The sequence below is a fragment of the Bombina bombina genome, chromosome 1 (genome assembly GCF_027579735.1).
Source record: "Bombina bombina isolate aBomBom1 chromosome 1, aBomBom1.pri, whole genome shotgun sequence".
In the NCBI taxonomy this organism is placed as follows: Eukaryota; Metazoa; Chordata; class Amphibia; order Anura; family Bombinatoridae; genus Bombina; species Bombina bombina.
The window spans coordinates 456,846,335-456,866,702 of NC_069499.1; the positions used below are offsets into that span (position 1 = coordinate 456,846,335).

At 38.6% G+C, this 20,368-nt stretch overlaps 1 protein-coding gene across 1 annotated transcript in view; it reads right to left on the reverse strand.

Annotated features, from left to right (window-relative positions):
• The window catches only part of LOC128658546 (dynein axonemal heavy chain 11-like), a 1,692,686-nt gene that overhangs the window by 627,178 nt on the left and 1,045,140 nt on the right, over positions 1–20,368 (reverse strand). The window lies entirely within an intron of this gene.

Here is a 20,368-nt window from a genome sequence, read left to right on the forward strand (position 1 = left end):
GTCTGCTGTCATGCGTGTCTCTGTCAAAGAGATCTGTACCTGATGTAGAGGGGATGTCAGAACCCTCGATCTCGGCTCTTTCACATACCCCGGGGCTTCAAGGCTGGTGCACGAGTAAGTAGCGTGTGCCGCTATCGTTATGTCTGTCCGCCGGGACTCCATTGTGACTTGGCAGCCGAGCGCATTTCTATACTTGTTTAAAAGGGCATGCATCTGCCCTAAAATATGCTCCGCATCAATCATATTCAGACAGGATAGAAGTTCCTTGAATTAGAGGCCAGCAGTAGTAGTCTTCAGCTTCTAATTAGGTAAGCAGTATAGGCCGCAAGATGGCTGCCGCAATTCGCGCGTTCAGTGTCCAGCGCACTCAGAGTGTAAAAGTCCGTTTTTGTAGAGTTTCTCACACCAAGATTCTTGTCCAGAGCAGGTGTAGTTACTGGTCTGCTCTAATGAGCAATAGAGTAAATGAGAAGTCATAGACGGCCGCAAAGTTTAATTTTTTTTTATGCTTATGTTCAGAGCTGTGGAGATATGCGACCGTCTTGCTTCATAGTTGGCTCCGCCCCCCATTCCCGAATTATTTGACCGTCTCCAGGGTGCTTCCATCTTTACCAAATTGGATCTTCGTGGGGCATATAATTTGGTCATAATTCGTAAAGGGGACGAGTGGAAAACTGCCTTCAACACTAGGTTTGGACATTATGAACATTTAGTTATGCCTTTTGGGGTATGCAATGCCCCTGCAGTTTTTCAACATTTTGTTAATGAAATATTCAGAGACTATCTTAATCAATTCGTTATTATCTATCTTGATGATATTTTGATTTATTCCCGGAATTTACAGGACCACGTTCATCATGTTACACTAGTACTCCAGAGATTACGTGAAAATTCTCTCTTTGCCAAGCTTGAAAAGTGCTCTTTTCATCAAGAATCTATTCATTTCCTGGGTTACATTATTTCCCGTCTGGATTCAAGATGGATTCTGACAAACTGTCGGCAATTATAGACTGGCCTAGACGTACTTCCTTAAACTCTCTTCAAAGGTTCCTGGGGTTTGCCAATTACTATCGTAAGTTCATAAAAGACTTTGCTAACATCTCGGCACCCCTTACTGCTCTTACTAAGAAGGGTCAGGATTGCAAGCATTGGTCTGATAAAGCCTTACAGGCATTTGAATCTCTGAAGTCTGCATTTACTTCTGCTCCCATTCTTTGCCATCCTGTCTCCAATTCATCCTTGAAGTGGATGCTTCTCTGATCGCTGCTGGGGCAGTACTATCTCAGCGAAATCCTGTTTCTAGCAACATCCTTCCTGTGGGATTTTTCTCCAAGAAGTTCAATACTTCTGAACTGAATTATGACGTCGGTAACAAGGAATTGTTAGCTATTAAAATGGCTTTGGAAGAATGGAGACATCTGCTTGAAGGCACGGTTCAACCATTTCTTATTCTCACGGATCATAAAAATCTTCTGTATCTTCATACTGCCAAACGCCTCAACTCACGTCAAGCCCGATGGGCTTTGTTCTTCTCCAGATTTAATTTTGTCCTCTCTTATATTCCTGGTTCTAAGAATACGAAAGCAGACGCTTTATCTAGACAATTTCTAGCCTCTGATTCTACATTTTTGGATTCTGAACCCATTCTCCGCCCTGCTAAAGTTCTAGCTAAGTTGTCTACATTTCCTTTCTAAGCATTACAGTCTGTTCAAGCTTCTGTTCCTTCATCCCTTAACATACCTCCTGGGATCTTATTTGTACCTACTGAATTCCGCCTAAAACTTCTTCGTTGGGCTCATGATAATGTTCTATCTGGACATCCAGGAGTGCGTAATACTTTGTGGAGACTCAAACAACATGTCTGGTGGCCTTCCATGGGCAAAGATGTCAAGGATTATGTTGCAGCTTGTCATTCCTGTACCTCTAATAAACAGTCTTCATCTTTACCTCTTGGACTCTTACAACCTCTACCTGTTCCGTATTATCCCTGGTCTCATGTTTCCATGGACTTTATTACAGATCTTCCTAATTGTGCCGGAAACAAGACCATATGGGTTGTGGTATACAGGTTTTCCAAAGCAGCTCATTTTGTTCCATTACCTGGATTACCATCGGCCCAGAAACTTGCTGAATTCTTTATTCTCCATATCACCAGATTACATGGTTTTCCTTTGGACATTGTTTCTGATCGTGGAGTTCAATTTGTCTCAAGATTTTGGAAATCTCTGTGCAAACAGTTTGGAGTTACCATATCTCTTTCTACTGCTCATCATCCTCAGTCCAACGGTCAAACTGAGCGGGTAAATCAATCTCTTGAATCCTATCTCAGGCACTATGTTAATCATCAGCACTCCAATTGGTCTCAACTTCTTCCTTTAGCTGAACTTGCTTACAATTCCCGTTTCAATTCTTCTTTACAGACTTCTCCTTTTAAGGCAACCTATGGATTTGCGCCTAGAACTTTTCCTATGTCTTCGGGAGGTTCTGGAGTTCCTGGAGCAGATCGTACAGTGAGAAATCTTTGTAAACACTGGAAGAAGGTTTGGGAAATTCTTCTTCTCTCTTCTCAAAAGTATAAACGATTTGCTGATCGCAGACGCCGGAAGGCACCCTCTTTTCGGACTGGAGACAAGGTTTGGATTTCCACCAGATTCATTTGACTCAAACAACCTTGTGCTAAATTGGGTCCCTAATACATTGGACCATTCAGGATTGTTTCCAAGGTTTGTTCTACTGCCTACAGGGTGGCTTTACCAGACAACTTGAAGATTCACCCTGTCTTTCACGTATCTCTTCTTAAACCGGCAGTCTCTAACCGGTTTTCCACCAGATGTAAAGTTCCCTCTCCGTTCCTTGTGGATGGTACTTCAGAATTTGAGATCAGTCATATTCTTGATTCCAGATTACGGGGTAACCGTCTATATTATTTGGTCCACTGGAAGGGATATCCCATCACTGAACGTTCTTGGGAACCTGCTTCTCATGTCCGTGCTTCTGCTTTGATCAAACAGTTCCACGCTCAGAATCCCTCTAAACCTGTTCGTGTTCCCCGGAGGGGTCCTTGAGGAGGGGGCACTGTCGCGATCGCTCAGCTGCTGATCACTTCCTTCTGTACAGCGCGGTAGAGCTTTCTTGGTTGCTTAGCAACCTTGTTCTCCTCGGCCCCTTCTGCTGACGTCAGAGGGCCTTCTTATTCCGGCGTCTACTCACCTCAGGGCCTGTTTGTTCTGTTCCTGGCTTGTAAGTAACTTTTGGATTACTTGTTTGAATCGGAATTACTGGCTTGTTTGATTCCTAACCCGCTTAACCCTTTCTGCCTGATTACACGTTGCTGGACTTTGCTTGCTAGATCATTCTACTGTTTAACCCCAAACTGCCTGATTACACGTTGCTGGACTTTGCTTGTTTGACCATTCTACTGTTTAACCCCAAACTGCCTGATTACACGTTGCTGGACTTTGCTTGTTTGACCATTCTACTGTTTAACCCCAAACTGCCTGCTTACATGCTGCTGGAACTTTGCTTGTTTGACAAACTCTTCTGGTTAACCCCTGCCTGCCTGATTCCATGTTGCCGGTTATTGCTTGATGGATTACTCTTTTGGTTAACCCTTATCTACCCGAAGTTCTTCTCCTGACCCTGCAGTATCATCTTCCAGTTTATTTCTGTGAGTATACTATTGCAGCTGTCGCAGGGTCAGGTCCGGGAATATACTCACAGTGCTAGAGTGTTATTCTAACTTCATTTTAGCATTTGGGTCTAACTCTGGACTTAACCTATCCTGACACTGACATTAGGCCTACTGCATGGTTGGACCACTCCATGGTTACAATGGAGGTGGAGTGGCCTCATTCCCCTGTGAACCCATTTATTTGGAGACTAGATTATTTTTTGTTACATCACCCACCTACCACATAAAGCTTGACTTCATCAATCCAAGAATATTTTCAGTTTAACAACATTAATGATATATCTCCTCTTACAGTTTAGAAAGCACATAAACGGTTCTTTGAGGTGAATGCATAAAGCAAAAAGCCTACCTCAAAAAAACATAATTCTACTGTAAACACTTTGACCTCGCGCCTCCACCTACTAGAATAAAAACATAAGAATACCCCTAAAGACACCAGACTCCTGTCCACCATTATAGATATGAGAAGAGAACTCAACTCTTCTAAAGGAAGCCCAGAGAAAAGCCATAATGCTAAGAAAGACCTTCTTCTATGAATGTAACAGATTAGGCCCCTTTCTAGCAAGAGCCCTCAAAACCAAATCATCCCTTACTCATATACATAAAATTTAAAAACCTGACAATACCTATCTACATGACAGTAAAGGGATTGCCGATCAGTTTAGTGATTTCTATAGACAGCTATATAACCTAAAATCACACACATTCCCTAACCACACAATATCCAAGTTCCAAATATCTCTGGCCCAAGCTGACGAATTAGAAAAACCGATATCACTAACCGAAATAAAAATGGCCATATCGACTTTACCATCAGGGAAGAGCTCAGGCCCAGACGGGTTCACCAACTCTCACTATAAAATCTTTAAAGACTTACTTGGCCCCCACCTCCTCAAACTTCATTAATCTATAGATGATGCTTCTACCTTTCAAAAGACATGCTAATGGCGAATATCACTGTTCTTTTAAAGCCGGACAAATCACCGGAAGACCCCAGTAGCTATAGACCTATCTCATTGTTGAATACAGACTTAAATATCTTTGGCAAAATACTTTTAAAAACGTATCAACACAGTCCTGAACGAAATCATACATACAGATCAGGTGGGCTTTGTCCCATGATGCGAAGCCAGAGATAACACGATCAGGGCCCTAACACTATCAGCGTATTCCAAAATTATTGATATTAGATCAGTTCTGATTGCAATAGACGCTGAGAAAGCGTTCAACAGAACTAACTGGCAATTCCTTGAAGCAACATTAAAAGCATTCAGTTTTGGTCCAAAATTAATTAATAGAATTCTTAGTCTATACTCACATCCAAGCACAAAAGAAAAAGGAAATGGTATGCTATCAAACCCCTTCCCCATACTAAATGGCACACGTCAGGGCTGTCCAATATCCCCTATCCTCTTTATCTTGACCATGGAGGTATTGGCTTCACACATTCACAATAATATGGACATAAACGACATCCCCATAGGACCCCATGACTTTAAAATATCCTCTTCTCAGTCTCCTCGCCCCAGACTTCTATACCAGCAATAATACGGGAGCTAGACACATTCAGCCAATACTCTAACTTCTCTGTGAACAAATCAAAATCTGAAATTCTAAACATATCCCTTCCACAGGATGACTTTAATCTCCTCTCCGACATTTGCCCATTACGCTTACAAACAGACTGCATCAAATATCTGGGGATTCACATCTCTCCCATTTCCTCCACACTGTTTGAGAAAAATGATACCAATCTATTACTTAATACACAGAGAGATCTCACAACCTGGTCAAATAAACCCCTCTCCTGGTGGGGTAGAATTCAATCCATCAAAATGACGACCTTGCCTAGAATACTATACGTCTTACAAGCCCTACCAATACATATACCCAATTGGTTCTTGAAAAGATTAAAGGGGCATACCAACTCTTTTGTATGAGGCAAATGTAGACCTAGAATAAATAGAAATATATATATATATATATATATATATATATATATATATATATATATATATATATATATATATATATATAAGTTCAAAGTAGACAAGCACTCCAGAAATCCAATCTCCAGTGCCCAGGGTGCAACAGATAGGCAAATAGCAAATAAAGAAGAGTGCATTTGCCAGGACTTTTCATAAATTTATTCCAAATATGTATACATATATATATATATATATATATATATATATATATATATATATATATATATATATCTTATATCGCCACACTACACAGGGAGGGTTGGGTCTACTAAATATAGAAGACTATTACAAAGCAGTAACCCTTCAGAGAATAATGGACTGGCATGGTGCGGGAGAGTGCAAGGCATGGGTCTCGATAGACCCCCACATCCTCAAAGCCCCTCAAGTACACGCCCTATGCTGGGTTCCTAATGACCTTAGACCCCCTGAATGTCAGCAACTAGATATACATAAACATTTATTTAAAAACTGGGACTCAATAATATCTTCCAAACCTCACATAACCATGAGTCATTCTCCATTATTTCCTATAGCATTAAATATGGAAATGATAGGAGGCCTAGACAAAGGGTTCCGGAGACTGACTGAGTGGGGATATACAATTCCCATAGCTAGGTTCATAGAGAATGGGAGACTCCTGGAAAGACAAAGAATGGATAATATAGCAGAGGGGAGGTTTACTAATTGGTTAAAGTATGCCCAAATACATAATTTCATTTACACGTCAACACATAAACATGCCCTCTTGAGAACACTCACTCCTTTCGAAAGCTTATGTGATAAGGGAATACTGATTCAAAATCCTCTCTACTTGTCACGTAAATTACTTGTAGAACACCACAAATCACAATTGCCACTATTACTTAAGTGGAATAACGATTTAGGCCTACATTTGGACCAAAAAGAGTGGGATCGTATTTTCCGCATGACCAAGAAATCCTCATTGTCCCCGCAAATACTGGAAATGAATTACAAAATTATGCTCTGCTGGTATCTTACCCCATCCAGACTAAACACCATTTATCCTGAATCATCCCAAAATTGCTGGAGGGGGTGTAGAGAAAGCGGCAGGTTATTACACATGTGGTGGCACTATGGCAGTGTGGTAAACTCTGACCTGTTTGGGACACAGTCAAAACCCACTTCCAGTTGATCCTTGGAGAATATTTTGACCTAACCCCAAAGATAGCTTTATTAAACGATCTCCCCAGATCTTCATGCAAAATTAAATCCCGTCTCCTACAAATTGGCCTCAATGGAGCCAGATCACTGATAGCACGTTCATGGAAAACCCCTACTATTCCCACAAAATAGCTGTGGTTAGAGAGAGTCACAGAACTCCTAGTCTTAGAGGAATATGGATACCTTAAACGTAATAAACTAGCATTCAAGTTTTATTGGGAAGACTCTATACAGTTTGGATGCAGGGGAGTCATCCTGCCCCTGGAATCTAAGCCTGCACCCTGCACCCCATCTCTCATTGATCACAACTACTATTTGAGGTATGTAACCAATGATATGTCTTGAATATGATTTACTATTGGGACTTTAAATGCTATCTATTGCTCTCATGGAATACCACAGCAAGGTCACATTTGACAAATGTATGAACAGAACGTATGCGAACATCGATATGTCAATGCTAAAAGATCGTGAACACCAGTTATAAATTGTTGAATTTTAGTTGTTATGACTAATTGTTAGAGCCAAATATGAAAACAAACTTGTAATATTTCTGTCTACGTAGAATTTGCAATATTATTACAAAATAATAAATAAATAAAAAAAAAAAAAATTTTTAAAACATATAATAAAGTTCTAGCTAGATATCTTATTGAAAAATCACTCAGCGTTAATTCCGGATCCTCTGTGTCCGTTATTTTTTGTTGGTCACGTGACCTCCAGGAGTCAATGATATGCCCCCAATCTCGTTACTCTTAAATTAAAATTGTAACGGATTCAAGTGGCAATTTATAATCCAAATTTCTTTGATTCCTTGTATCTCTGTGCAAGTGAAGATTACCATACTCATGCCCCCGGTGTAGCCTATTTTTACTGCTTGTTTCTTTCTTCTTTCTTATATATTCAATTTAACAATCTTTTTATCAGGCACCTCAGGGTTCACACGGAGTGTTTATTCTCACTTTTTTTCTCCTGTTGTTTTTTCTTCTCCTTGGTTATTTGTTTTTTTTTTTCAGATGGGATTTCCATGTACCATCTGAATGGGGGAGGTTAGCTGTTTAAGGCCAATTAAATGCTAAACATAAATAATCACCTAATCAATCCCCATACAGATATGTGAGGTGGATAGCTGATTAAAGCCTACTAAATGCTAAGCATCAATAATCACCTAATCAACCCACTTAAAATGGCCTTTTGTAGGCCATTGCCCTAAAGATATTTCAGCTCTTTTACTAATAAAAAATTACAAAACACCCCTCTACAATACAAGTAAATATACAAGTAACACCCCACTAAAATAACAAAATCTACCTAAGTATCCTAAAAAGTAAATTAAAATAAAAAACTCACCCCAAAAAAGCCCTAACTAACCCTAAAAGTTTAACTCACCTTTTGAAAATCCTGCTCCTCTTGATCCAACGTTGGGCCCTCTTCATCCTGGATTCTGGTGCTGGTGGCCCATCTACACGGTGGCGGAGGAGGACTTTGGAGGCTTTTTCCAGCACCTCTGCTCTGCAATCTTTATCCACGTCTGGGTCCTCTGCATCCTGGTTCCTGGCACCAGGGGTCCATTCTTTCTGTGGCAGAGGTGAAGTTTGGCAGCCTCTTCCGCCCCCTCCACTCCCCATCTTCCTTTCTTCAGTTCTTTTCTAAAAGTCTTGCTCTTCATGCAGTCGCTGACGCACACTGAATTTCCGGAAGCGCAGAACCCCTTTATATAGGGGTAAAGCTTTATTCAGATTAGCTAATTTTAAATAATTAATCCCTATTGGCTAATTTTAATCAGTTAATAGCAAGAACGTTTTTTAATTTTAAATTCTATTCATCCAATAGAAAAGCATAATTATAATTTAAAATTAAACACGTTCTTGCTATTGGCTGATAAAATTCAGCCAACAGGGATTAAAATAAGACAATAGGGATTGACTGATTTAAAATAAGCCAATCCGAGTGAAAAAGGGGTTCAGCACTTCCAGAAATTCAGTGTACAGGGGTGACCACATGAAGAGCAGGGCTTGTGGAAGAGAGCCAAAGAAAAGAAGATGGTTAAATGTAGCCACCATTCAGCAAGCACTACCCAGGAGCTGAACCAAAAATGGGCTGGCTCCTATGCTTACATTCCTGTCCTTGCAAATAAAGATAGAAAGAGAATGAAAACAATTTTATAACAGGAGTAACTTACGGCTAGATTTAGAGTTCTGCGGCCAAAGGGGTGCGTTAGCTACGCGTGATTTTTTCCCCCGCACCTTTTAAATACCGCTGGTATTTAGAGTTCACAGAATGGCTGCGTTAGGCTCCAAAAAAGGGAGCGTAGAGCATATTTACCGCCACTGCAACTCTAAATATCAGCGTTGCTTACGGACGCGGCCAGCTTCAAAAACGTGCTCGTGCACGATTCCCCCATAGAAAACAATGGGGCAGTTTGAGCTGAAAAAAAACCTAACACCTGCAAAAAAGCAGCGTTCAGCTCCTAACGCAGCCCCATTGTCTCCTATGGGGAAACACTTCCTAAGTCTGCACCTAACACTCTAACATGTACCCCGAGTCTAAACACCCCTAACCTTACACTTATTAACCCCTAATCTGCCGCCCCCGCTATCGCTGACCCCTGCATATTATTATTAACCCCTAATCTGCCGCTCCATACACCGCCGCAACCTACATTATACCTATGTACCCCCCCTAATCTGCTGCCCATAACACCGATGACCCCTATATTATATTTATTAACCCCTAATCTGCCGCCCCGCTATCGCTGACCCCTGCATATTATTATTAACCCCTAATCTGCCGCTCCGTACACCGCCGCAACCTACATTATACCTATGTACACCTAATCTGCTGCCCCTAACACCGCCGACCCCTATATTATATTTATTAACCCCTAATCTGCAGCCCCCAACGTCACCTCCACCTACCTACACTTATTAACCCCTAATATGCCGATCGGAGCTCGCCGCTACTCTAATAAATGTATTAACCCCTAAAGCTAAGTCTAACCCTAACACTAACACCCCCTAAGTTAAATATAATTTAAATCTAATGAAATAAATTAACTCTTATTAAATAAATTAATCCTATTTAAAGCTAAATACTTACCTATAAAATAAACCCTAATATAGCTACAATATAAATTATAATTATATTGTAGCTATTTTAGGATTAATATTTATTTTACAGGCAACTTTGTATTTATTTTAACCAGGTACAATAGCTATTAAATAGTTAATAACTATTTAATAGTTACCTAGTTAAAATAATTACAAAATTACCTGTAAAATAAATTCTAACCTAAGTTACAATTAAACCTAACACTACACTATCAATAAATTAATTAAATACAATACCTACAAATAAATACATTTAAATAAACTAACTAAAGTACAAAAAATAAAAAAGAACTAAGTTACAAAAAATAAAAAAATATTTACAAACATTAGAAAAATATTACAACAATTTTAAACTAATTACACCTACTCTAAGCCCCCTAATAAAATAACAAAGACCCCCAAAATAAAAAATGCCCTACCCTATTCTAAAATTAATATAGAAAAGCTCTTTTACCTTACCAGCCCTGAAAAGGGCCCTTTGCGGGGCGTGCCCCAAAGAATTCAGCTCTTTTGCCTGTAAAAAAAAAACATACAATTCCCCCCCAACATTACAACCCACCACCCACATACCCCTAATATAACCCAAACCCAAATCAGCCAATCGGAATTCGAGGGACGCCATCTTGGATGACGTCCCTTAAAGGAACCTTCATTCTTCAGTTGGACGTCGAATGAAGAGGATGGATCCACGCCGGAGGTCTTCAAGATCAGCCGCTCGTCATCGGATGGAACAGCATAGAAGATGCGGCTTGGATGAAGATGTTTGCCGGTCCAGATGTCCTCTTTTGCCCGGATAGGATGAAGATTTCTTCCCGAAGATGGACTTCTTCATTTGCCGGTTGGATCAAGACTTCAGCCGGAGGATGGACGTCACTCTTCAGCCCCAGCTTGAGCTTGGATGAAGATTTCAGAGGCTCTTCTGGACAGATCGGGACCCGGTGTGGTGAAGACAAGGTAGGGAGATCTTCATGGGCTTAGTGTTAGGTTTATTTAAGGGGGGTTTGGGTTATATTAGGGGTATGAGGGTGGTGGGTTGTAATGTTGGGGGGGGGTATTGTATGTTTTTTTTTTTACAGGCAAAAGAGCTGAATTCTTTGGGGCATGCCCCGCAAAGGGCCCTTTTCAGGGCTGGTAAGGTAAAAGAGCTTTTCTATTTTAATTTTAGAATATGGTAGGGCATTTTTTATTTTGGGGGTCTTTGTTATTATATTAGGGGGCTTAGAGTAGGTGTAATCAGTTTAAAATTGTTGTAATATTTTTCTAATGTTTGTAAATATTTTTTTATTTTTTGTAACTTAGTTCTTTTTTATTTTTTGTACTTTAGTTAGTTTTTTTAATTGTATTTATTTGTAGGTATTGTATTTAATTAATTTATTGATAGTGTAGTGTTAGGTTTAATTGTAGATAATTGTAGGTATTTTATTTAATTAATTTATTGATAGTGTAGTGTTAGGTTTAATTGTAACTTAGGTTAGGATTTATTTTACAGTTAATTTTGTAATTATTTTAACTAGGTAACTATTAAATAGTTATTAACTATTTAATAGCTATTGTACCTGGTTAAAAAAATTACAAAGTTGCCTGTAAAATAAATATTAATCCTAAAATAGCTACAATATAATTATAATTTATATTAGGGGTACATAGGTAGTTTATGGGTGTTAGTGTACTTTAGAGCACAGTAGTTAAGAGCTTTATAAACCGGCGTTAGCCCAGAAAGCTCTTAACTACTGACTTTTTTCTGTGGCTGGAGTTTTGTCGTTAGATTTCTAACGCTCACTTCAGCCAAGACTCTAAATACCGGCGTTAGGAAGATCCCATTGAAAAGATAGGATACGCAAATGGCATAGGGGGATCTGCGCTATGGAAAAGTCGCGGCTGCAAAGTGAGCGTTAGACCCTTTCCTGACTGACTCCAAATACCAGCGGGCGGTAAAAACCAGCGTTAGGAGCCTCTAACGCTGGTTTTGACGGCTACCGCCCAACTCTAAATCTAGGCCTTAGAAAGTTGCTTAAAATTGTATGCTCTACAGTATCTGAATCATAAAAGAAAATATGTGGGTTTTGTGTGCCAGCTAGTTGGGTGTAAGTGTTTATACCCCTCAATCTCAGTTCCCTTAAGTCATAGAGACCCCAAGATCCACAGTTTGAAAGGTAATTGGCTGCTCTTTGAAATGGTGTGTCTTGGTGGTATAAAGTAAAAAATAAATAAAAATAAGCATGTTTGAGCACTATACATCACATTACAACAAATCATCAAACAGGTATAAAACCCCCTATATACAATTCAAAGTTATATAAAATAAAATTTTGACACTAACACACATACAAAGCCCTCACAAACACTGCACCCTCCTCTGCCCTTTCCTGCAAATACTCTCCAACCCACCCCTTCCAATCAACCCACGACCTACTCCTTATCTCTCATGAATTCCTCACATGCTCGTACACAAGACTTTTCTAGAACTGCACCTATGATATGGAACTCCTTGCCTTGCTTAGTCAGACTTGCCTCTAGTCTCAAAAACGTCAAGTATTCCTTAAAAACACATCTGTGCAAGAATGCATGGAACTTACTTTAAGATGTCTCTACTACTCATGTTTCTCTCTCCTTCACATATTTCCTTTAGAATGTAAGCTCACAAGTCCATCTGTCTTGTTTATCACTTTATGTAAAGATGGTTTACAGCTTACAGTGACTCTTCTAACCTTATGATTTATGTAAATATATTCTGATTATTGTACTCCATAACTGAACCTTATAATTTATGTAAATGTATTATTTTATTGTACTCCATAACTGAACCTCATAATTTATGTAAATGTATTATTTTATTTTACTCCATAACTTAATGTTACAGCACTGCTTAATATATTGGCGCTTTATAAATAAATAATAATAATGATACTATCTCTACCCATCACAGATACTTTTGTTTTTGTCTGGTTTTAGTTTCTAACAACTGGCACTAATCTATTCCAAGAGATTAGTAAAACATTTATTGACTGTTTCCACTGGAACATTTGAGTTTGTCTATATATATATATTGGGTGTGTGCCATCTGCATAACAGTGGTAGTTAATGACATGCTGCCTTATGATATCTCCCACTGGAAGCATATACACTGCAAATAACATGGGATATAAAATGAAACCCTGGGGGACTCCTCAAACCAAGGGAACAAGTGCAGAGGTGCATACTCCGGATGACACACTCTGGATTCTGTCAGACAGAAATTATTTGAACCATCTTAGAAGCTTACCACTCAGCCCACAGACATCCTGCAGGTGATTTGATAAAATGCCATGGTTCACGATGTCAAATGCAGCAGAGTGGTCAATGCGGATTAGTATTGAACAATCTTTTGCCATAAAGAGATCATTAAGTAACCATGCCAGCACAGTTTCAGTACTATTCCTTGTCCTGAAACCTGACTGAAATGTGTATTAAATATTCTTTGTTGACAGTCAAGCTTTTAGTTGGTTTGCAACAACTTTCACAATGACTTTCTCAAAGAAAGGCTGCTTTAAGATAGGCCTGTAATTCTCCATGCATTGGGGGACCCAGATAGGGTTTTTTTTAGGAGAGGGCAAAGAACTACTTGTTGGAAAGGCCCCTGTCTGCAGAGAGCACTGATTAATTATGTAGAGAGACTGGTGCAATGAGGTCCATGCATCCTATTAAAAGGGATGTTGTTACTGGATCCAAATTGCAGGTTGTGGCATGCAGCTTTTTTTATTCTTTGCATAATGTTTTTTTCATCAGTGCAATTAAACTTGGTCTAATATGATTAAGATTTGTTTTGGGGTCATCTATGTCCTGGAGAGTATTAGTTGATAATGGTATCTTAGAACAAATGGTTGACACTTTGCTTGAAAAAAAAAAACAGCAAATGTCTCACATTTTGACTGAGCAAAGGTTTAGACACTATGGGCTAGATTACAAGTGAGGTGCAATCGATTTTGCGCTAGCGCAATCACAATTTCGCAATCCATTTTTCTCCCACTGATTACAAGTCAGGAGATATCACCTTTTTCCGCTTAAATATTTACCACCATCTAAGAGCTCTGGTAAAAACTGTTTTCCTAAAAAGTTGCACAACAAAAATACCTTACAAAGTACACTTACAGTACACCCATAAACAACACTATTAACCCCTAAACCACCATCCCCCCACATTGCCAAACCTAAATAAAACTATTAACCCCTAAACTGCCATCCCCCACATAGCAAACTACCTAAATAAACTATTAACTCCTAAACTGCCATCCCCCAACATTGAAAACTAGCTAAATAAAATGATTAAGCCCTAAACCACTCTCCCCCACAGTACAAAGTAATAAACTAACAAATAAACCCCCAAATCTAACACCCCCTAATGTAACCCCATCATCATCAGTGTGTACCAGTTTTGGGGTTAAAATTAGTTTTGGGGTTTTTTAAGAGTGTTTTTTTTTTTTTTTAATAAGGCTGAATGCCTTATTAATGGCAATGCCTATCCAAATGCCCTTTTCAGGGCAATGGGTAGTTTAGTTTTTTTTTTTAGTTAGATTTTTTTTATTTTGGGGAGTTGGGGGTTGAGGGGTTTTAATATTAGGGGTTATTATATTTTTTATGCAAAAGAGCTGTTTGCTTTAGGGCAATGCCCTACAAAAGGCTCTTTTAAAATCTATTGGTAGTTTATTTTTAGAATGGGGTTTTATTTTATTTTAGGGTGGTGTTTTTTTTTTAAGGGGTATTAGAATACGAATATTTTTTAAGAGTAGGTTTTGTTATTATTTGTAAGGTAGTTTCTTTGTAAATGTTAGGTTTTTTTATTTTTTGGTAATGTCGGTTTTTTATTTTTGGTAAAGTAAGTTATTTTTCTTTTCTTTAAGTAATGTTAATTTTACGGGTAAGTTTTTAATTATTTTAAGGTAGTATAGTTTTAATTTAATTTATGGGTATTTTAATTGGGGTTACGTTAGGGGGTATCAGGTTAGGGGGTATCAGGTTAGGGGGTTTAGTTGTTAGTTTATTACTTCTTAGTTTTTACTTTGCGTTGTGAGGGGATGGTGGTTTAGGGGTTAACAGTTTTATTTAGTGTTTGCAATGTGGGGGGATGTTGGATTAGTGGTTATTAGGCTAGTGGCTTATGGTAGGGTGTAAACTTTTTTCAAATCTTTTGTTGTTTTCACAAGTAGGGTGTTTTTTCTCCATTGATTTTTATAGGGGAACACATGCACACGCAAGTGAAAACTCCGCTAGTGGTTCTTGCACTTCTTGAGCTACCACTAGAGCAAAATAATGATTTTTTTCAACTTGTAATATGAGCGGATTCCGAGACAAGAAAGAAGCATTTCGCTAGCGAAAAATTTAGATTTACCACAGCACTTGTAATCTAACCCTATTTAGGTAAGTTGATTGCACAGTTTTTCAACTTGTGCAAATATGCTGAGCTGGTCTATTTTTTTTTCTTTTATGATTTCTTATTAGAGGAGCATTTGTGTCTTCTACTATCTTAAGTTTAGTCTCCATTGTCTGGGATTACTTTCATCTCTGTTCGAGAGTACGCCCTTTCTTTTCCATCTCTCTAATGGTACTTTCAAACGATGGAGCCTTGTTGTTATGATATATGCTCCGATATGTATTGTCCCTGAATATAAGTTCACTATTATTTCACTATAGGATGTAACACATGAATGGTTACTATATCACATTTTTAAAATGATTGTTTTGATTTTTGTAAATATGTGTTTGAGAATTATAATTTTCACTAATGCACAGTGGTTGCTATGACAACCACTTTGGCTTTTTTTTTTTGTCAACACAGGGGGGTAGAGCCACTGGTTTATAAAGGTATGTTTGTTTGTCATATTATTTGTTCTGATTACCGAAACGTCACATGTAATTAATAAGGAAGTTTTATCACTTATAAATCCAGTGAGGGCAGATTCTTTGCTCTTGATGTTATCCACATTCTTGCATCCTGGTATTTGGAGTGATGTATATGAGAGTGCACCGTAGCTGCTGTTATATATATATATATATATATATATACACATACACATATATATATATAGAAATATGTATTTGAAAATAAAAAGAACATTTTCTACTATGTGAAGAACATTGGAAAGTAAAGAATTTTTAATCAAAACACAATAAAAAACTTTAAAAATTATTAAAATTGAATAGAAAGGGAACAGGTCGGACAGGTTGCGAGCATCCCTGGTAATTGAACGTACTGCAAGAAGAGAAGTGGCAGCTTTAAGACTCAAAGATACCACATACACGATCCCCTCAGATGTGGCCCAGGGCTTCACGACTTACTTTAAACAACTATATACTAACAGCCGGTGGTGTCACCAGATTTGCTCGAGAGGTTTTGGAAATCTGTCTAACGTCCCCAACTCACTGAGGAGCAGTTGAACACCCTGAACGCTCCCATCACTGTAGCAGAGCTCCAAAGCACTATTAAATCATTAGTATTGGGCAAGGCGGCGGGGCCTGTCGATTTCCCCACCGAGTTTTATCAGATATTACAGCCTCAGGTGTCCCCTATTTTAACTAAAATATATTATGGTTTTATGCAAGGAGATGATTATCCCACTACCACATTCTCCTCTGCCTTTATTACCCTGATCCCCAAGCCCGGCAAGGATCACTCATTACCAGTGTCCTACCGTCCTATCTCTCTACTCATTACGGACTACAAAATCTTTACAAAGATCCTTGCAAATTGTTTGAAAGACATATTACCTTCCTTTGTACACCCTGACCAAATGGGTTTTGTATCTCATTGCATCTCTGTGACTAATTTAAGATGGGTGTTACATGTCCTAAACCACTATTGGGAGAGAGATAGGCATGGCTCTGTGAAAACTCACTCTGAAGCTTTTCTTCTGTCCCTCGACGCAGAAAAGGCCTTCGACCGTGTTGAGTGGTTATACCTCTTCGAAGCACTTGACAGCTCATTTTGGAGAGGGGTACTAGACAGGGTGCCCTTTATCACCTTTGATTTTTGACCCAGTGTTTGAACCCCTAGCTGTTAAATTAAGACAGGTCTTCCCAGGGGTGTCAATTCGAGACAGCATTCACAAGCTTGTGTTATACGCAGACAATATGCTCTTGTTTGTGAATACCCCCGGACTTATATTCCTATACTTTTAGAAACACTAGAAACATTTGGAAAATTCTTGGGGTACAAAATTAACAACTCTAAGTCAGAAGTTCTGTGGTTAAATCGTCACACTTCAGTGACAACCTCTTACCCCTTTGTCAAAATGCCTAACTCACTCACGTATCCTACAAAAAAACACAAACAAGCTATATGATTTAAACATAGCAAGTCAATGTACCTCACTCCAGACACTATTAACTGGAAAAAACTCCCTCTGAGCCTCACCGGCCGTATAAACCTACTGAAAATGTCTCTACTCCCAAAGCTGCCACTTCTGATTTATAAAAGGGATATCAAATGCCTAGAAAAAGCTATTGAGCTATTGGCATGTTCTTGTTGCGGGGAAAAAAACCTAGAGTAGCAGCATGTAAATTACACCTCTCAAACATCAAATATTATAATTGGTCAATGTTGCTGAGATTAGTGACAGACTGGCAACTCAACACAGCTCACTTTTATGATCGAACCTTAGAAGAATCAGTGACAGCACCCTATGCTCTCTATTACCTCCCATACTGCCCAGTAAAGAATTTACCAATACATATCAAGAACAATATTTTATATAGACACCCTCTCAAGGCCTGGTACCTACCTCATAAGATGTTAAAATTTCCACAATCTTCCCCTAGATATTTCCCATAATTGGAAACAGGGATTTCCCTGCAGGAAATAAACATGCTCCCTTTACCACCTGGCGGTAGAGGGGAATTGGAAAGGTGGAAGATGCTCTGGATTTGTTGTTGCACACCGACTTAAAAGAGAAATTTGATCTTCCCAATGCTCAATTTTACGCATACCTCCAACTCCGACATTATATTAGAGAGCTATAAAAAAACAACCCTAACTTTTGGAGCCCCGCGTCCTTCATAACTTCCCAAATGGTGTTCGGTTTAGGCCGCTTCTCAATCACAGATTTCTATCAAGAGCTCCTTAGGAAACACACACTCAAAACTTAAGGTGACACACTGGAGAGGCTGCAGCTAGATACCACTAATGAAGTTACCACCCAAGATGTCAAAAATAGTCTAGAGAAAGCCAAGAAAGCCAATCTATCTCTTACACTATGGGAGGCCCAAGTTCGACTAATCAACAGAGATTACATCACACCTCACAGATGGGTAAAGTGGAACCCCACACGCCCAAATCACTGCATTAAATGCCACTACCCTAATCCCTCCCCAATTCACTATTTTTATGAATGCCCAAAGGTTAAACACTTTTGGAGTTGACTTCAATACTGGCTCAAAATAACATTAGCTATAGACCTTACATTTACTCCCACAAATATCTATTTTTTCAACTGGACTAATACCCATATTAGACTTCACTCCCTTTTAACACTATTCACCCTAATTGCCAGGCAGTGTATCCTCTCTCTGTGGTGTTCCAGAATATCTCCATCCTTACCACAATTTAAACGCTGCTTATACAAACACTTATTTATTGAACAACACATTGTCCTTCTTGACACCAAACACAGATTGTTGCCGTTCTTGTGAAAGTGGAAAGCTTTCATAGATACCTTACAACCGGGAAAACAAAGACAAATACTTAAGCCATTCCTACACCACAATCTCATATTATCATCAACACTGAGAGGAGAATGGACTGCACTATATGAGGGTAAAGCTCCTTCTGTCCCCAATTGTGACTCAGAGGAGATATTCATTGAAGCTCTTTTCTAAACAAGATTTTCTATTTTTTTTCTCTCTCACCCACACCCCTATATACTAGAGATATTATGCTGTTATTAAGGCTCATTAGATACTGAGGAATCACGAAAGTTTAAAACCTAACTGTTTTGGTTTACTAGGTTAGTTGGTTCATATGTTTATTGTTTTATATTGTTAAATAATGAGGGACCCATGCAGGTATCCATCATACCTACCTTTCCACCTTTCTAGATATATTGAATGATGTAACCGTTCCGGATGTAATAACCTGCTTAATAATACGAACTGTGGAAAATCTTTATTATATATGTTAAGAGAACATGTGTGGAAATATATGTTACTTATATGAAGATGTGTTTATTGACCTTGTACCTGTAATGATGTGTAACCTCAATAAAAAAAATATTGAAAAAAAAAAATATTTGAATTAAAATATTTCATGTTTCAATGTATTTAACAGGAAAGGGCTCAAAAGTTTAAATATGTGTGTGTAAATATGTATAAATATACATATTTACACATATACACACAAATACACATGCATATGCACATATAAACACACACATATACATATATATATATATATATATATATATATATACACACCTACACATATTTAGATATATCTATCTACATTGGGTATTGAAAAGAATCACTCCCCTTGAAACTAATCACATTTTGTTGCTTTGCAGGCTGAAATAAAGGCAGACACATTTTTGTTTATCGAGTAGTAATTAGTGCAATTTATAACATCCAAGTGAAAGATATAACACCAACAGCAAAAATAAAGACAATTCAAAAACAGAATCACTGAGTTGGAAAATGCATCACCCCCTCCTAAAATTACTTGTAAACTCAATAAGGTGTAGCTAATCACCTTCTCAATAGCACACACAAAGACCTTCAACTCTGATCAGCTGTGGGCATATTAATAAGCTCAGCATGAAACTAGCTTTCCTGGAGCATCTCAGTCCCTGGTAGTGCGACTGAAGCAAACAATCAACTATGCATGGCAAGGCACTGTCAAAAGATCTCCGTGATAATGTTATGAACAGGCACAAGTCAGGAGATTGATACAAGAAAATATCAAAGGCTTTATCAATGCCTAGAAGCATAGCGAATTCTATTATTAAGAAGTGGAAGGTATTTGGTACAACACAGACCCTCTCTGTACCAAATACATCACTCCAAACTGGATGAAAGAGCCAGGAGGAAACTGGTCAGAGAGGCTACCACGTGACCCACAGCAACTCTGAAGCAGTTGCGGGAAATTATGACAAAGAGTGGTCATTGTGTGTATATGACAATAATATCACAAATTCTCTACAAATGTGACTTGTATGGGAGGGTTGCAAGAAAAAAGTCACTCCTCAAGAAAGGCCACATGCAGTAACGACTGAGCTTTGCCATAACACACCTAGGAGATTCTGAGGCCACATGGAAAAAGGTGTTATGGTCAGATGAGACTAAAATTTAATTATTTGGCCTTAACACCAAACGATATGTCTGGTGGAAATCCAATACAGCTCATCATCCAAATAACACCATACCTACAGTAAGGC